General features: G+C 42.8%; 1 protein-coding gene across 1 annotated transcript in view; it reads right to left on the reverse strand.

Moving 5' to 3' along the window:
* Positions 1-7602, reverse strand: part of LOC104995304 (zinc finger protein 420-like) — a 39486-nt gene that overhangs the window by 8727 nt on the left and 23157 nt on the right. The window contains 3 exon segments of the mRNA XM_010849167.1: positions 313-408; positions 678-804; positions 3018-3087. The gene's annotated coding sequence lies outside the window, so the exon portion shown is untranslated.

A 7602-nucleotide genomic window follows, 5' to 3' on the forward strand; every position in this document is an offset into this window, starting at 1 on the left:
TGAGCCTGAGTGAACTCCGGGAGTTGGTGATGGACAGGGAGGCCTGGCGTGCTGCTATTCACGGGGTCGCAAAGAGTGGGACACAACTGAGGGACTGAACTGAACTGAACTGATTCCTTAGGTAAACAGTTTTGTCCTCCTGGGCTCAGGATTTTTACTTCACAGGCCTAGGAGGAAAAGGCATTAGTTGGGTCTTTGAGAACTTTTAAGCTAATAACTCAAAGATGTGGCCAATTAAGCAACTGGCCAAAAATAGTTAAAATTAAGCAATTTTAACAATGGCCTCCCTTTGGCAGATCATCAACTACTCACCTGGGCTCAGGTCTCTTGTCACATCCTGTACAACCTTCCAAGGCTCTTTCCCTTGCTCCAATAAGGAGAGCACATCTGGCTTAGAAATGGAAACTCCTGTTTATAAGTAGAAATGGATATGGTTACACTCTGCTTAAAATGGAGCACGTTGTTCAGCAAGTAACAAGGTCAATTGTAGAAAGATTAAGACGAAGGATCTATGAAGAATACAAAAGATACAGATGCCCAATGGAGCTGTCCATTTCTAAGTCTATAAAGCACAAAAAATTTATTTGGGACTAGAGGTCTGAACTGCAGCTAGGCACTTGGAAACTTTTCTAAATTTCACAAAGACAGGTTGAATTATTAGGAGCAGACAAGCTTACCCAGTGAGACCAGGTTGCTGTAGTTCTCCAGCATCACATCTCTGTACAGATCCTTCTGTTCCAAATCCAGGTATGCCCATTCCTCCTGTGAGAAGTCTATGGCCACATCCTTGAACAATACTAACCTCTAAGATGACAAACCCAGTGTTAATGGTAAAACAAAAAAAAATTTTCTAGAAGTAATGAGAGAAGAAAAGTATTACATAAAGTGGCCAAAAGAGAAAAAAATTTGCAATAAGGTTAAGTAATGGAAAGGAAATTATGTGATAAATGTAGAGCACCTACATAGTTTCTAAACATTCCTATTACTGTTATAGCTTCTCATGAACAGTTATAGGAATGAACAAAAGCCAGGTGAGTAGAGTTCTCTGATTAAATGAAATACTCTGTGCAAGCCCATGCATGAGTGCTCAGTCACTTCAGTCATATCTGATTCACTACAACCCTATGTACTGTAGCCCACTGGGCTCCTCTATCCATGGGATTCTCCAGGCAAGAATACTGGAGTGGGTTGCCATGCTCTCCTCCGGGGGTTTTCCCAACTCAGGGCTCGAACCCGCATCTCTTACGTCTCCTGCATTTGTTAGGTGGGTTCTTTACCACAAGCACTACCTGAAAAGCCTATGTAAGCAGGTAACACATGCAAATTCCCAAATAGGTTGCAAGTTCCTTCCTCCCCTCTTCCCTTTAAAGAATTGAAACTAAGTAAGAGAAAGGATGGAAGGGATGGAAGAAGAGGATGGAAGAAAGAAGGAAGGGAGAAAAAAGAAAAACAAACCTGATAGGCCCATCCAAATATCTTTTAAAATATTTATCTTAGAAAATAAGATTTCTATATAATTTAAGGGTTTATTTCCAACTTAAGTCTCAGAATAACTTAGCAATAATTTTCTCCCTTGTCCTGGCAAATCCTTTCATAGTCATCATTTTTACAAGGTATATGTACTCCTGCCTGGAAAATCCCATGGTCGGAGGAGCCTGGTAGGCTGCAGTCCATGGGGTCGCTGAGGGTCGGACATGACTGAGCAACTTCACTTTCACTTTCCACTTTTATGTACTGGAGAAGGACATGGCAACCCACTCCAGTGTTCTTGCCTGGAGAATCTCAGGGACGGGGGAGCCTGGTGGGCTGCCGTCTATGGGGTCACACAGAGTCGGACATGACTAAACTGACTGAGCAGCAGCAGCATATGATATATCATATTATGATTGTAATAATTGTCTTTCCTTTTAAAAAAACACTTTATTTTTGGCTACACTGGACTTTTGTTGCTGCACTCAGGCTTTCTCTAGTTGTGGAGAATGGGAGCTACTCTCCCTTGTGGTGTGTGGGCTTCTCATTGTGGTGGCTTCTCTTGTTGCAGAGTACAGGCTCTAGTCAGGTGGGCTTCAGTAGTTCCCAAACATGGGCTCAGTAGCTGTGGCTTGCGGGTTCCAGAGCTCAGGCTCAGAAGTTGCAGTGCATGGGCTTAATTGCCCTGTGGTATGTGGGAATCTTCCCAGACCAGGGCATGAACCAGTGTTCCCTGTATTGTAAGGTGGCTTCCCAACCACTGGACCACAATGGAAGCCTTGTAATCATTTTCTTTTCCTTCCTTTCCCTCCTCCCACCCCATGCAATGTACAGCTAATGGGATCTTAGTGCCCTACCAGAGACTGAACCCCAGCCCTCGGCAGTGAAAGTGCAGAGTTCTAACCACTGGACCACCAGGGAATTCCCTGCAATCATTTTCATATTTTTTGGTATTTAGTTTGTATTCCTTTTCTAATGTCAGCTCTGTTTCTAAAATCCTCAACAACCTAAATCTCTGGGTCTGTTACCTCTCATCATTGCTCATTGTACACATCACTTATTCTGAGCAACAGAAAGCCAATGAAAGATGACCTAAACTCACATAGACATGGTCCTTGACTTATACATGTTATTCAGATTCAAAACGGACCTTGTCACTGGTATTCACCTCTGAGATATTCACCGACATGATACTCTCTTTGTTATCAGTCCTGCATTTGATCACATGTCAATCTTAAAAGCCTCACAGACCAAAGATCTCACCACATTCTGAGATAAACAGCAATTTCTATCCTAATCATCCAGAAAATAGAGTCAATGACACAGACTGAATTTTGCATATGTAGTCCTATCTCAAACCACAATGACAGGAGAGGTTCTACTTTTTCCTTAATACGTTTCCTGATTTGCAGAATGGATCCCAAATATGGCTAAATAAGAGAGGGCTGGGGCTTAGTAAGGCAGAAAATCTGGAGGTAAGAATATTGAGCATTCATATCCTAGAAAACAAGACTATCTGATGAAGGGAAGAAAAAACATCAACTCACATGGGGCATGGCTTAGAATGGCAAATTATTAGTTCTTCTCTGGCTTCTTCTTGTGGAAAACTGCAGAGTCCTGAGAAGAGAGAGTCAAGGAAGTAAAAGGAACCATGAGAACAGGCTTGCTTCTAAATGACTAAGTTAAGATAAATATTTCCTTCCCTTTTCATGGCACCTGGTCCCTTCCATGCCCCAATACACATACTGAGATTTGCAGAAATCTAAAAAATCAAATGCCTTCTTCAATACCAAAAAACACAGGTATTGAATTAATTTATGCTAAAGCAGTACCCAATTCCTATGATGTTCTTAGGGTTCTCTGACCTGTCCTGAGTGTTCACCTTTTCAGACTAGGGGGCCCTGATCCAAAACATACCCAAGTCATGCCTGCTTCAAGGGTACTGATGGGGCCCTCAGGCCTAGAAGTGCACTATATCCATGTAGGCCAAATCCTGGAACAAACACTTCATACAACTAAGATCTGTGTTTCTTCCCCAGTTCCAACACACTACATACCAGAGAGTGCCTCCCTGACTTGTTCTCATGTTCCAGGTGCAAGAAGTATTTTGAGTCCAAAGTTTCATCCAGGCCACATGAAGTCACACTAGACTCATCCACTAACCAAGGAACAAACCCAGGGAATTCTTTTTTTTTTTTTTAATTGGAGGATAATTGCTTTACAATGTTGTTGGTTTCTGCCATACAACAATGTGAGTCAACCATAAGTATACATATATCCCCTCCATCTTGACCTTTATTTTTAATTGTACTTATTTATTTTGGTCATATGGCTTGTAGGATCTTAGGTCCCCAACCAGGGACTGAAACCCGGGCCCTTGGGTGTGGAAGTGGGGAACATCTTTTAACAGAAAACTGCCTGGGGACTTCCCTAGTGATGCAGTGGTTAAGACTTTGTGCTTTCACCATAGAAGGAACAGATTCAATCCCTGGTGGGGGAGCCAAGATCAGGCATCCAGCATGACTCGGCCAAAGAAAAAAAAAACAAACTGGATATTTGTGTTTTTATTGTTGAGTTGTAATAATTCCTCACACACTCTAAAAAATCCAATTCCTTCTTGAACATGTAATTTTCAAATTTTGGATCCTACTTTGTAGGCTATCGGAGAAGGCAATGGCACCCCACTCCAGTTCTCTTGCCTGGAAAATCCCATGGATGGAGGAGCCTGGAAGGCTGCAGTCCATGGGGTTGCTGAGGGTCGAACATGACTGAGCGACTTCACTTTCACTTTTCACTTTCATGCATTGGAGAAGGAAATGGCAACCCACTCCAGTGTTTTTGCCTGGAGAATCCCAGGGATGGGGAAGCCTGGTGAGCTGCCGTCTATGGGGTCACACAGAGTCGGACACGACTGGAGTGACTTAGCAATAGCAATTGTAGGCTATACACCTGGAGCTTCCCAGGTGGCACTAATGGTAAAGAACCTGCCTGCCAATGCAGGAGACATAAGAGACGGGGGTTGGATCCCTGGGTCAGGAAGATCTCCTGCAGAAGGGAATAGCAACCCACTCTAGTATTCTTGCCTGGAGAATCCCATGAACAGAGCAGCCTAGCAGGGTTGCAAAAAGTCGGACACAACTGTAGTGACCTAGTGTACATGCATTGTGGGCTATATTTTCACTTTGTTTCCTTTGAAGCTGGTAAGTTTTTAATTTTGAGGAAGTCCAATTTATGTATTTTTTTCCGTTTGGCTGCTTATACTCTTACATTTAGGCTGATGGTGCATTTTGAATAAATTTTTGTGTGTGGCGTGAGGTACAATGAGCCTGTGATAAATATTTCACAAGTGCTATCTTGACTCAACACTGATGTTATGGCTAAAAACTCCCAATTCCTCTTCACAGGAAGTTGGCTAAACACCCTCCTTTTATACTTCTCTTATCAAGGTCTAACACAATATAGCTTTGCTGGGCTACCCACGGATACCTCAGTAGCCTTGCCATTGTAATCTTAACTACATCCACCTTCTTCCACAAGCACAGGTATGACATTATATGGATGACCTCCTCCTCCATAAATGGAGATTCATTTAACATGCTCATTAAAGACATAAAAATACTCACAAAAGAGCTTACAAAAAGAGTCATAGGCTATTGCATCATGCATAATGTAAAGCCCTGACACTGTGGTGAAATTCCTGAAAAGTATTGGTAAAACTGGACAGCTCTATCCCAGACACTGTCCATAAACTGCTGTGGAATCTCTCAGGGCCCATAAAGTCAAGTCTTATTCGGGTCTGGAAGCAACATATCTCCTTACTGACAAGTTTTAATCTCACTGATGCTGTTACTTACAAACCATCCCACCATGAAAAGGAATTCATCCAACAAAAGGCTCCACAATCTCTTCAAATTAAAATCAGCAGTCACTTCCTGTTAGTGGCCTCAGAGACTGCCTCTTTGTAGAGGCCGCAGCAACCTCTCATGCCTCTGAACCAACTACGGTGTCCACCTACAGGCTAATGATGCAAGAAACTGCCTCCTTTGGCCCTATGCTGTACATCATTAGAGTGACTAAGCGTACATCATTAAGTGACTAGTGCTGGCTAGATGCTAAGATCTCTTGGAAATAAAGGCTTTCAAAGACCCTAAGCCTGGGAATCTCTGAACCGAGATGCCCATTATGCCTCGGATCGTGGAAGCAGCACTCTCACAAGCTCAGCGCAAGTACTGAGGCCTCCTTGATACACCCTGTAGGTGTAGCCAAATTCTGGCCCTCTAGAATATTCCATCTACAGGAGAGACTGGTCTTCCCTATCCCTAGTCCCTTGCTGGATGTGACGGTGCTAGAGGAAGTCACCCCTCCCCCAGAGTCCTTGACTAGGAATCCGCCTGGGATTAACTGAGTAGACAACAACGGGAGTTCAGACTTTCTGGACAGCACCACCACCATCACAAGTGATGGAGGTCAGTGGAATGTTGCTGCTTTCCATCCCTTAACTAGGATGTTCCCCATAAAGGACAGGACCCAAGGGGCAGAACAAGTGGTCAAACTTCACGAAGTCATCTTTGCACAAATGTCCTGACCAACAAATGGTTCTATCTGCATATTTTTACAAACTCTTGGGCCACTGCTTAAGAGTTTCCCCTTTAAGTGTAAAGAAATCTGGGAATCTCTTATCTTACAGATACTGAAACATAAATCAAAGTCACACATCCCTGGATATACAAGGCCCTTCCAGGACAATCCTGATTTCCTTCTGAGTTCCAGACATTACTGACAGTGACCAAGGCACACATTTAACTTCTCATAATACACCATGCTGGGCCCCTGGGAAAGGCAATCAAAGGAACTTTCATTTCCCAATAGGTCCCAGGCAGCTGGTTTAATTAAGAGACATAATGGTCTCTTTAAACAGCTCCCTTTTAAATGGTAGTGTGTAAAAGGACCACCTACATGTGTCTTTCTCTTACCCCAAGCCTTAATCTCTCTAATTTAAGGCCCATTGGCTGACCCACATCTCAAAGAAACTTTAGGAAAGTTCCTTATCACTATTTTCTATATATAGAGGGGAATATGTCTCACCCTCCACACACATGAAGACATCACATATGAGCTCTTTTAATAATAAAGTCTCCCTCTATCTTTATGGATTTTTCAATACTGCTGTCATTTCATCAGGGCTGGAAGTCAGATAGAGGGCACATACTCTCTTCAGACTTGATAACTGTCCCATGGGAGAAGCATCTGTCCACCTAGTATGTGATCCATTTCAGCCTAACTTTCCCTCCCCAAGAAACCTTCCCCAATATTTGGATTATAAGGGGTTGAAAATTAATCTGAGCCCTCTTTCTGATCCCTTCCAGGAAATTCAAATTAGTGCTGCTAGGTTAAGCCTCTTAATCTACAGGAAATACAGAAAAACATGTTAACGATACAGTGGGAAACTATACGGAACAAATTACCCAGTTTCTTCAACAAATACATTGCAAGTAGAGAGAGACAAAGAATGAGAATAAGAAATCATGGTTTCTAAAAAAGACTTTATTAGGAGAGTTATAAATGAATCATAAAACATGGGTCTTATCTGAACCCAGATTCAAAGAAACCTCAAAATTTTTTAAAGTTATTTGCACTGTTCAGTTCAGTTCAGTCACTCAGTCATGTCTGACTCTTTGTGACCCCATGGACTGCAGCACGCCAGGCCTCCCTGTCCATCACCAACTCCCGGAGTTTACTCAAACCCATGTCCATTGAGTCGGTGATGCCATCCAACCATCTCATCCTCTGTCATCCCCTTCTCCTGCCTTCAATCTTTCCCAACATCAGGGTCTTTGCAAATGAGTCAGCTCTTCACATCAGGTGGCCAAAGTACTGGAGTTCCAGCTTCAACATCAGTCCTTCCAATAAATATTCAGGACTAATTTCCTTTAGGATGGACTGGTTGGATCTCCTTGCTGTCCAAGAGACTCTCAAGAGTCTTCTCCAACAGCACAGTTCAAAAGCATCCATTCTTTGGCACTAAGCTTTCTTGTGGTCCAACTCTCACATCCATACATGACAACTGGAAAAACCATAGCTTTGACTAGATGGACCTTTGTTGGCAAAGTGATGTCTCTGCTTTTCAATATG

Source organism: Bison bison, unplaced genomic scaffold, assembly GCF_000754665.1.
Source record: "Bison bison bison isolate TAMUID 2011002044 unplaced genomic scaffold, Bison_UMD1.0 scf7180017864280, whole genome shotgun sequence".
Lineage (NCBI taxonomy): Eukaryota > Metazoa > Chordata > Mammalia > Artiodactyla > Bovidae > Bison > Bison bison.